The 12,451-nt window shown below is 39.8% G+C and overlaps 1 protein-coding gene and 1 long non-coding RNA gene across 7 annotated transcripts in view; one reads left to right on the top strand and one right to left on the bottom strand.

The window, feature by feature from the left end:
• PLD5 (phospholipase D family member 5) overlaps positions 1–12,451 on the bottom strand; it is a 436,159-nt gene that overhangs the window by 76,374 nt on the left and 347,334 nt on the right. The gene's annotated exons all lie outside the window — the stretch shown is intronic.
• On the top strand, positions 1,726–11,820 carry LOC129060768 (uncharacterized). The gene is made up of 4 exons (XR_008527648.2): positions 1,726–1,807; positions 2,320–2,401; positions 11,181–11,353; positions 11,745–11,820. It is a non-coding gene; the product is annotated as an uncharacterized LOC129060768 (long non-coding RNA).

Here is a 12,451-nt window from a genome sequence, read left to right as displayed (position 1 = left end):
ATCCCAAGATTATTAAAAGTGAATATGTCAAGTAAGCCACTGATTTTATTCAGCAAGTGATTTTCCACCTCTTTAGTTACTGACTCATTATACTCTCCTCACATATCACTAATAGTTATGGAACCTTTAATAACTGCCTGACAAAGTTCACTAATTCACATATGTGCCTGACAAAGTTCAAACTAATTCACATATGTGATATCTCCTACATTTTACTTGAAGTTACTAACCAAATAGATGCTGACGGATAACATAGTTTTTCAGGAAGGAAGTTAACTTAGGGAAAATGGAGAAATTCATCCTTCTTTAAAATTCACAGACTAGTGATATATTTTATGAGCCACTGTAGTTAGTGGTATGATTTGCTTGAATGTCCATTGAGTTGAGCTGTACATGTAATTCTGTTACCGATAAAATGAAAGTTCCAAAGAATGAAGCCTAATTTGCCTTTATAAATTAGATTTACCATTATTCCTACTATAAAGTCATAGTCACTTGCTTTCTGGTAGCCTTTTGAGAGTGAGAGACAATAATAATAATAATAAATAGTAGCCATGTTGGCTAGTTGGCTATAACAGGGTCTTGGATAGACACAGTGACTGTGATAGCAGCATTCACAGTGACAACTATAATAACTAACTATATTAGTTTGTTCTCATGCTGCTAATAAAGACATATCTGAGACTGGGTCATTTATAAAGAAAAAGAGGTTTAATGGACTAACAGTTCCACATGGCTGGGGAGGCCTCACAATCATGACAGAGAGTGAAGGAGGAGCAAAGGCACATCTTACATGGCAGCAGGCAAGAGAGAGCATGTGGAGGGGAACTACCCTATATGAAACCATCAGATCTCATGAGACTTATTCATTATCATGAGAACAGCATGGGAAAAACCCATATCTGTGATTCAATTACCTCCCACCAGGTCCCTTCCATGACATGTGGGGATTATGGGAACTACAATTCAAGATGAGATTTGGGTGGGGACACAGCCAAACCATATCACTAACATTTATGGAAACTTTAATAATTGCCTGATAAAGTTCTATTTCACATACATGATATTGTTAAGTCCTCACAAAAACACTGAGTATCGGGCTTTCATCCCCATTTTACAGAAGAAGCAACCAAGGCACAGAGAGGTACAGAAACTTATCCAAAATCACACATCCAGTAAATACATCCATAGATGTGGATTGCCTACGTGAAGATAATGTGTGTCGTGCATCATGGCAGATGTAAAAACAAAATAATTTGGCATATATTAGACACCCTTTTGTGCAGAGATTTAGGTGGGCAATTTGCTCATTCACATGTGTTTACATTGCTGCATACAAATGATGAATGTTTGCTGGAGGAGGAAGTGGTTTCTCACCAGATTGCACAACAAAATATGCTGAGCAAGTATTTTCAAAATGCACGTGCTGAGGTGCCACTGCAAATCAATGGAACCAGAATCTCCAGCATTTACAAACACCCAGTGAGAATGATGCATCTTGATTAGGAACAGCTGGTTTTTTAATAATCTTATAGATGTTTGTTTATCCATGTCATCATAATGGTTAACAATTGCCTTTAAAGAAAGCCTTTAATTGAACACAAATAATACATTAATTGGACTAACAAATCAAACATGTATGTCTTTATACTACCAGGGTAATATGAACGTGTCAACAATGAAATTTTTTGTTTTCATTTAATGAATACTTTTTTGATTATTTAGTCTGGTAACTATCAGCATATCAAAGAAGATGTGAAAAGAAGCACTTTGAAGCTACAAGAACTCCACTGCAGCCTAGGCAGAGGTGAGATGACAAAAATGATTGGCCAAAATAGTTTTGGCAATGAGAGCTTAAGTCCAAGTTTATAGTAATAAGTAAGAGTATATATAATAATTCCTTATTAAACAACACAAATCTAAGATTACAGTAATTTGGGGTTACAGAATACATTTCCACTATTTATGAAGTGAGAGGCTCTTAAAAGTTTTGGGGCATTCATCTTTAACTCAGTTAAAGGTACCAATATATTTTGAGTACCACTGATGATATGCAAACCAAGCTTGTTGGGAATGAGTTATTGGCTCATTAAAACAACAATCCGCTGCTAAACATCTGTTTGACAATTGGATCTGAGGCTGCTTTGATGTGGTATATGAAGTATGCATTTTAAAATAGTAAAATAGCAGTTGTTTAAAGGTATTCTGTATGTCACACTTCACTCATTCACACAGCTTATCCATGACAGTTTTTAATTAATGAAGTTTTTTTTTTTTCTTTTTTTACCACCCCCCATGATTCCATTACGGAATGTTCAGAATGAACTTCAGGACTTCTGCTACTTACAAAGACAAAGAAAAGGGAGAAGAGAGAAGGCCCTAATGAATTTACGCCCACAACGTAAGTAATTAAGAATTTCAAATGACTCCATGGGGCTGGGAGTGCTTTAATTCCCCCATAAACAATGTATATTAATACCGAAAGGCCTTTCTTAATACACATGAAGCCTACCTTTCTCGGGCAACCATTAGTATCCCCCAAAACACGAAAAAAGGGTATGGCTGGAAAGATGGCCAAATAGGAACAGCTCCACTCTGCAGCTCCCAGCAAGATCAACACAGAAGGCAGGTGATTTCTGCATTTCCAACTGAGGTACCAGGTTTATCTCATTGGGAATGGTTGGACAGTGGGTGCAGCCCATGGAGGGTGAACCGAAGCAGGGTGGGGTGTCACCTCACCTGGGAAGTGCAAGGGGTTGGGGAATTTTCTCCCCTACCAAGGGAAGCCATGAGGGACTGAGCCTGGGGAACCATGCACTCTAGCCCTGATACTGCACTTTCCCCACGGTCTTCAAAACCCGTAGACCAGGAGATACCCTCCAGTGCCTACCCCACCAGGGCCCTGGGTTTCTGGGTGACCATTCGGGCAGACACTGAACTAGCTGCAAGATTTTTTTTTTTCCATACCCCAGTGGTGCCTAGAATGCCAGCAAGACAGAACTATTCACCCCCTGGAAAGGAGGCTGAAGCCAGGGAGCCAAGTGGTCTGGTTCAGTGGGTCCCAACCCCATGGAGCCCAGCAAACGAACATCCACTGGCTTGAAATTGTTGCTGCCAGCACAGCAGCAGTGTGAGATCAACCTGGGATGCTCGAGCTTGGTTGTGGGAGGGGAGTCCACCATTGCTGAGGCTTGAGTAGGTGGTTTTACCCTCACAGTGTAAACAAAGCTGCCAGGAAGTTCAAACTGGGTGGAGCCCACCGCAGCTCAGCTAGGCTGCTATGGCCAGACTGCCTTTCTAGATTTCTCCTCTCTGGGAAGGGCATCTCTGAATAAAAGGCAGCAGCCCCAGTCAGGGACTTATAGAAAAAACCCTCATCTCCCTGGGACAGAGCACCTGGAGGAAGGGGCAGCTGTGGGCACAGCTTCAACAGACTTAAATGCCCCTGCCCAATGGCTCTGAAGAGAGCAGCAGATCTCTCAGCACAGTGTTTGAGCTTTGCTAAGGGTCAGGCTGCCTCTTCAAGTTAGTCCCTGACTCTCATGTATCCTGACTGGAAGACAACTCCCAGGTGGGGCCAACAGACACCTCATGCAGGAGAGCTCCAGTTGGCATCTGGCATGTGCCCCTCTGGGATGAAGTTTCAAGAAAAAAGAACAGGCAGCAATCTTTGCTGTTCTGCAGCCTCCACTAGTGATATCCAGGCAAATAGGGTCTGGAGTGGACCTCTAACAAACTCCAGCAGACCCACAGCAGAGGGTCCTGACTGTTAGAAGGAAAACTAACAAAAAGGAATAGCATATCCACTCAAAACCCCATCGGAAGATCACCAACAACAAAGACCAAAGGTAGATAAATCCACGAAGATGAGGAGAAACCAGTGAAAAAAGGCTGAGTATTCCAAAACCCAGAACACCTCTTCTCCAAAGGATCACAACTCCTCAACAGCAAGGGAACAAAACTGGATGGAGAATGAGTTTAATGAATTGACATAAGTAGGCTTCAGAAGGTGGGTAATAACAAACTCCTCTGAGCTAAAGGAGCATGTTCTAACCCAATGCAAGGAAGCTAAGAATCTTGAAAAAAGGTTAGACAAATTGGTAACTAGAATAACCAGTTTAGAGAAGAACATAAATGACCTGATGGGGCTGAAAAACACGGCGTGAGAACTTCGTGAAGCATACACGAGTATTCGTAGCCAAATCGATCAAGTGGAAGAAAAGGTATCAGAGATTGAAGATCAACTTAATGAAATAAAGCGAGAAAAAAGAATGAAAAAAGCCTGCAGGAAATCCAGGACTATGTGAAAAGACCAAATCTACACTTGATTGGTGTACCTGAAAGTGACAGGGAGAATGGAACCAAACTGGAAAACTCTTTAGGATATTATCCAGGAGAACTTCCCAACCTAGCAAGACAGGCCAACATTCAAACTCAAGAAATACGGAGAACACCACAAAGATACTCCTCGAGGAGAGCAACCCCAAGACACATAATTGTCAGATACAACAGGGTTGAAATGAGAGAAAAAATGTTAAGGGCAGCCAGAGAGAAAGGTCAGGTTATCCACAAAGGGAAGCCCATCAGACTAACAGCAGATCTCTCTGCAGAAAGCCTACAAGCCAGAAGAGAGTGGGGGCCAATATTCAACATTCTTAAAAGAATTTTAAACTCAGAATTTCATATCCAGCCAAACTGAGCTTCATAACTGAAGGAGAAATAAAATCCTTTACAGACAAGCAAATGCTGAGAGATTTTGTCACCACCAAGCCTGCCTTACAGGAGCTCTTGAAGGAAGCACTAAACATGGAAAGGAACACCTGGTACCAGCTGGGTGTTTTGCAAAAACATACCAAATTGTAATGACCATCAACACTAGGAAGAAACTGCATCTACTAATGGGCAAAATAATCAGCTAGCATCACAATGACAGGATCAAATTCATGCATAACAATATTAACCTTAAATGTAAATAGGCTAAATACCCCAATTAAAAGATACAGACCGGAAAATTGGACAAAGAGTCAAGACCCATCAGTGTGCTGTATTCAGGAGACCCATCTCACAAAAAAAACCACATAGGCTCAAAATAAAGAGATGGAGGAATATTTACCAAGCAAATGGAAAGAAGAAAAAAAGAGAGAAGGAGTTGCAATCCTAACCTCTAATAAAACAGACTTTAAACCAACAAAGATCAAAAAAGACAAAGAAGGGCATTACATAGTGGTAAAGGGATCAGTGCAACAAGAAGAACTAATCATCATAAATATATATGCACCCAATACAGGAGCACCTAGATTCATAAAGCAAGTTCTAAGAGACCTACAAAGAGACAAAGACTCCCACACAATAATAGTGGGAGACTTTAACACCCCACTGTCAATATTAGACCAATGAGACAGAAAATCAACAAAGATATTCAGGACTTTAACTCCAAGCGGACCTAATAGACATCTACAGAACTCTCCACCCCAAATCAACAGAATATACATGCTTTGCAGCACCTCACTGCACTTATTCTAAAATTGACCACATAATTGGAAGGAAAACACTCCTCAGCAAATGCAAAAGAATGGAAATCATAACAGTCTCTCAGACCACAGTGCAATCAAATTAGAACTCAGAATTAAGAAATTCACTCAAAACTGCACAACTACATGGAAACTGAACAACCTGCTCCTGAATGACTACTGGGTAAATAACCAAATGAAGGCAGAAATAAAGATGTTCTTTGAAACCAATGAGAACAAAGACACAATGTACCAGAATCTCTGGGACACACTGAAAGCAGTGTGTAGAGGGAAACTGATAGCGCTAAATGCCCATAAGAGAAAGCAGGAAAGATCTAAAATCAACACCCTAACATCACAATGAAAAGAACTAGAGAAGCAAGAGCAAACAAATTCAAAAGCTAGCAGAAGACAAGAATTAACTAAGATCAGAGTAGAAGTGAAGGCGATAGAGACACACAAAACCCTTCAAAAAAAATCAATGAATCCAGGAGCTGGATTTTTGAAAAGATCAACAAAATAGATAGACTTCTAGCCAAACTAATAAAGAAGAAAAGAGAGAAGAATCAAATAGACACCTAATAAAGAAGAAAAGAGAGAAGAATCAAATAGACAGAAGAAAAATGATAAAGGGGATATTACCACAGATCTCACAGAAATACAAACTACCATCAGAGAATACAATAAACACCTCTACACATATAGACCAGAAAATCTAGAAGAAATGGATAAATTCCTGGACACATACACCCTCCCAAGTCTAAACCAGGAAGAAGTCAAATCCCTGAATAGACCAGTAACAAGTTCTGAAATTGAGGCACAATTAATAGCCTACCAAACAAAAAAAAAAGTCCAGGACCAGAGTGATTCATAGCCAAATTCTACCAGAGGTACAAAGAGGAGCTGGTACCATTCCTTCTGAAACTATTCCAAACAAGACAGGGATGCCCTCTCTCACCACTCCTATTCAACATAGTGTTGAAAGTTCTGGCCAGGGCAATCAGGCAAGAGAAAGAAATAAAGAGTATTCAATTAGGAAAAGAGGAAGTCAAATTGTCCCTGTTTGCAGATGACATGATTGTATATCTAGAAAACCCCATCATCTCAGCCCAAAATCTCCTTAAGCTGATAAGCAACTTCAGCAGTCTCAGAATACAAAATCAATGTGCAAAAATCACAAGCATTCCTCTACACCGATAACAGACAGAGAGCCAAATTATGAGTAAACTCCCATTCACAATTGCTTCAAAGAGAATAAAATACCTAGGAATCCAACTTACAAGGGATGTGAAGGACCTCTTCAAGGAGAACTACAAACCACTGTTCAACGAAATAAAAGAGGACACAAACAAATGGAAGAACATTCCATGCTCATGGATAGGAAGAATCAATGTCGTGAAAACGGCCACACTGCCCAAGGTAATTTGTAGATTCAATGCCATCCCCATCAAGCTACCAATGACTTTCTTCACAGAATTGGAAAAAACTACTTTAAAGTTCATATGGAACCAAAAAAGAGCCCGCATTGCCAAGACAATCCTAAGCTAAAAGAACAAAGCTGGAGGCATCATGCTACCTGACTTCAAACTATACTACAAGACTACAGTAACCAAAATAGCATGGTACTAGTACCAAAACAGAGATATAGACCAATGGATAATAGAACAGAGCCCTCAGAAATAACACTACACATCTACAACCATCTGATCTTTGACAAACCTGAGAAAAACAAGCAATGGGGAAAGGATTCCCTATTTAATAAATGGTGCTGGGAAAACTGGCTAGCCATATGTAGAAAGCTGAAACTGGATCCCTTCCTTACACCTTATACAAAAATTAATTCGAGATGGATTAAAGACTTAAATGTTAGACCTAAAACTATAAAAACCCTAGAAGAAAACCTAGGTAATACCATTCAGGACATAGACATGAAGTCTTTGCCCATGCCTAAGACACCAAAAGCAATGGCAACAAAAGCCAAAATTGACAAATGGGATCTAATTAAACTAAAGAGCTTCTGCACAGCAAAAGAAACTGCCATCAGAGTGAACAGGCAACCTACAGAATGGGAGAAAATTTTTGCAATCTACTTATCTGACAAAGGGCTAATATCCAGAATCTACAAAGAACTCAGACAAATTTACAAGAAAAAAACAAACAACCCCATCAAAAAGTGGGTGAAGTATATGAACAGACACTTCTCAAAAGAAGACATCTATGCAGCCAACAGACACATGAAAAAACGCCCATCATCACTGGCCATCAGAGAATTGCAAATCAAAACCACAATGAGATACCATCTCACACCAGTTAGAATGGTGATCATTAAAAAGTTAGGAAACAACAGGTGCTGGAGAGGATATGGAGAAATAGGAACACTTTTACACTGTTGGTGGGACTGTAAACTAGTTCAACCATTGTGGAAGTCAGTGTGGTGATTCCTCAAGGATCTAGAACTAGAAATACCATTTGACCCAGCCATCCCATTACTGGGTGTATACCCAAAGGATTATAAATCATGCTACTATAAAGACACATGCACACGTATGTTTACTGTGGCACCATTCACAATAGCAAAGACTTGGAACCAATCCAAATGTCCATCAATGATAGATTGGATTAAGAAAATGTGGCACATATACACCATGGAATACTATGCAGCCATAAAAAATGATGAGTTCATGTCCTTTGCAGGGACATGGATGAAGCTGGAAACCATCATTCTCAGCAAACTATCGCAAGGACAAAAAACCAAACACCGCATGTTCTCACTCATAGGTGGGAACTGAACAATGAGAACACTCGGACACAGGAAAGGGAACATCACAAACCGGGCCCTGTCATAGGGTCGGGGGAAGGATAGCATTACGAGATATACGTAATGTAAATGATGAGTTATTGGGTGCAGCATACCAACATGGCACATATATACATATCTAACAAACCTGCACATTGTGCACATGTACCCTAGAACTTAAAGTATAATAATAATAATAAAAAAAACTATTCCAAACAATAGAAAAAGAGGGAATCCTCCCTAAGTCATTTTATGAGGCCAGCATCATCCTGATACCAAAACCTGGCAGAGACACAGCAAAAAAAAGAAAATTCAGGCCAATATCCCTGATGAACATGGATGCGAAAATCCTCAGTAAAATACTGACAAACCGAATCCAGCAGCATATCAAAAAGCTTATCCACCACGATCAACTTGGCTTTGTCCCTAGGATGCATGGCTGGTTCAACATACGCAAATCAATAAACGTAATCCATCACATAAACAGAACCAATGACAAAAACCATGATTATCTCAATAGATGCAGAAAAGGCCTTCAACAAAATTCAACACCCCTTCATACTAAAAACTCTCAACAGACTAGGTATCAATGCAATGTATCTCAAAATAATAAGAGCTATTTATGATAAACCCACAACCAATATCATCCGTAATGGGCAAAAACTGGAAGCATTCCCTTTGAAAACCAGCATAAGACAAGGATGCCTTCTCTCACTACTCCTATTCAGTATAGTATTGGAACTTCTGGCCAGGACAATCAGGCAAGAGAAAGAAATAAAGGGTATTCAAATAGGAAGAGAGGAAATCAAATTGTCTCTGTTTGCAGATGACATGATTATATATTCAGAAAACACCACTGTCTCAGTGCAAAATCTCCTTAAGCAGTTAAGCAACTTCAGCAAACTCTCAGGATACAAAATCAATGTGCAAAAATCACAGGCATTTCTATACACCAATAATAGACAAACAGCCAAATAATGAGTGAACTCCCATTCGCAATTGCTACTAATGGAATAGAACTTACCAAGGGATGTGAATGACCTCTTCAAGGAGAACTACAAACCACTGCTCAAGGAAATAAGAGAGGACACAAACAAATGGAAAAACATCCCATGCTCATGGATAGGAAGAATCAGTATCATGAAAATGGCCATACTGCCCAAAGTAATTTATAGATTCAATGCTATCTCCGTCAAGCTACCATTGACTTTCTTCATAGAATCGGAAAAAACTACTCTAAAGTCCATATGGAACCAAAAAAGAGCCTGCATAGCCAAGACAATCCTAAGTAAAAAGAACAAAGCTGGAGGCATCATGCTACCTGACTTCAAACCATACTACAAGGCTACTGTAACAAAAACAGCATGGTACTGGTATCAAAACAGACATATAGAACAATGGAACAGAACAGAGCCCTCAGAAATAACACCACACATCTAAAACCATCTGATCTTTGACAAACTGACCCAAAGAAGCAATGGGGAAAGGATTCCCTATTTAATAAATGGTGTTGGGGAAACTGGCTAGCCATATGCAGAAAACTGACACTGTACCCCTTCCTTACAATTTATACAAAAATTAACTCAAGATGGATTAAAGACTTAAATGTAAGACGGAAAACCATAAAAATCCTAGAAGAAAACCTAGGCGATACCATTCAGGACACAGGCATGGGCAAAGACTTCATGTCCGAAACACCAAAAGCAATGGAGACAAAAGCCAAAATTGACAAATGGGATCTAATTACACTAAAGAGCTTCTGCACAGCAAAAGAAACTATCATCAGTGAGCAGGCAACCTACAGAATGAGAAAATTTTTGCAATCCATCCATCTGACAAAGGGCTAATATCCAGAATCTACAAAGAACTTAAACAAATTTACAAGAAGAAAAAACCATCAAAAAGTGTCCAAAGAATATGAACAGACACTTTTCAAAATAAGACATTTCTGCAGCCAACAAACATATGGAAAAAGCTTATCATCACTGGTCATCAAAGAAATGCAAATCAAAACCACAATGAGATACCATCTCATGCCAGTTAGTATGGGGATCATTAAAAAGTCAGGAAACAAACAACAGATGCTGGAGAGGATGTGGACAGATAGGAAAGCTTGTACACTGTTGGTGGGAGTGTAAATTAGTTCAACCATTGTGGAAGACAGTGTGGCAATTCCTCAAGGATCTAGAACCAGAAATACCATTTAACCCAGCAATCCCATTACTGGGTATATACCCAAAGGATTATAAATCATTCTACTGTAAAGACACATGTACACATATGCTTATTGCAGCACTGTTCACAATAGCAACCCAAATGTCCATCAATGATAGACTGGATAAAGAAAATGTGGCACATATATACCATGGAATACTATGGAGCCATAAAAAATGATGAGTTCATGTTCTTTGCAGGGACATGGATGAAGCTGGAAACCATCATTCTCATCAAACTAACACAAGAACAGAAAACCAAACACTGCATGTTCTCACTCATAAGTGAGAGTTGAACAATGAGAACAGACAGACACAGGGAGGGGAACAACACACACAGGGGCCTGTTGGGTGGTGGGGGACTATGGGAGGGATAGCATTAGGAGAAATACCTAATGTAGGTGATGGGTTGATGGGTGCAGCAAACCACCATGGCACGTGTGTACCTATGTAACAAACCTGCACGTTTTGTACATGTACCCTAGAACTTAATAAAAAAAAATTTGCACTGAAGAGCAAACAAAAACCACAACAATTCCAGGTAAATGCTTTTAAATTAGAGCAGGTCAACCTAATTGTTTTTTGCTTTTCAGACTGGCAACTCTGGAGAATCTCATAATTTTCCATAAAATCTATAAATAAATATTCCTCTTTCAAAAGGAGTACAGGGCCCCCTCTGCTGGGATCCAGGAACAAGCTAGCAAGGCCTCCAGCTGGGACTTCCACTGATCCTTTGTCACTACCGAGCCCAAAAATGCATGGGCAGCAAGTTACCAAGTCGCCTTCCACAAGGTCTACAAACCCATCTGGGACACATGGCAGGGACCAACACGGTGAGTCTGGTGCAAAGATTCAGGCTCTGACACTGGGGGCCCAGGCTGGATGCGAATTACTGGTCTTTTACCATTGGGCTGGTGCCCACTTCTTGAAATAGGTGAAATAGGTGCTAATCAACTGTCTGCATTTAGATAAAATGGGTTAATTGATAACAAATGTACGCATTGCCTGAGCTATCCTTGGTGCTGACCAATGATTTCTAACAACACTCCAGGTTAAAGCTTATCCAGCATCTAGAACTATAATATCTTCACCCAGTCTCTATGTGCTGAAATGCTACTGTGATTGCCCATATATACACTTGCCATTTATATGTTCATTATAAACCTTTAGCTATTCCATCTTTCTGCACATATTATTGGTGCTCTAACCTATCTTGTGTTCCAGCTTCTAGAATTCCCATGTTCCAACTCCACTTCTGCCGGGCAAAATAGAAACCTCGTCAGTTATCACAACTCAGTAAGTCCCAGCACAATGCACTTGCATTGCTCTTATCTATGGGGTCCCTCACTGTGTCCTGGAGAGAAATGAAGCTTTTAACATGAGAGTTTTTCTTCACAAATCCACCATAAGGCTATCTTTTTCTTCCTAGATGCTTTCCAATGACTACTCTGGTGCTGACTTTCCCAGGCTATTTTCAAAGCATAGATTTTCAGGAAGACAAGATGGTATTGTTGCAATGATTCTGTTCAGAGGATGTTCATATTATGCTGCCAGCTACAAATGCATTAATTAACACTCAAATCACAATGTAGTCTCCACAGAATCACAAGCTGCTGCCATGTTGCAGAATCTGTGTTATTATAGAATGAAACAAAAATGATGATTGACTTTAGAAAATAAGTACTACATTTCACCCTATCAAGAAGCCACTGATCCCTCCATATGTCTAGAAAGGACATAAACATGTTATAATTCAGAAAAATGGCTGGCTTTGTGTCTTTACATTCTACTCCAGTGCAAAGATACTTTGCTGTGGGATGGAAAACAATTTGAGGCTAATTATCAGAGTCCTCTTCAACACTGCAGTATATCCAGAAATTACCCAGGGAACATGTAGATGGTTGCCAAGGGGGAGCTGAATATTCAGGGAA

Source organism: Pongo abelii, chromosome 1, assembly GCF_028885655.2.
Source record: "Pongo abelii isolate AG06213 chromosome 1, NHGRI_mPonAbe1-v2.0_pri, whole genome shotgun sequence".
NCBI classification, from domain to species: Eukaryota; Metazoa; Chordata; class Mammalia; order Primates; family Hominidae; genus Pongo; species Pongo abelii.
This window is presented reverse-complemented; position numbering and strand designations above follow the sequence as displayed.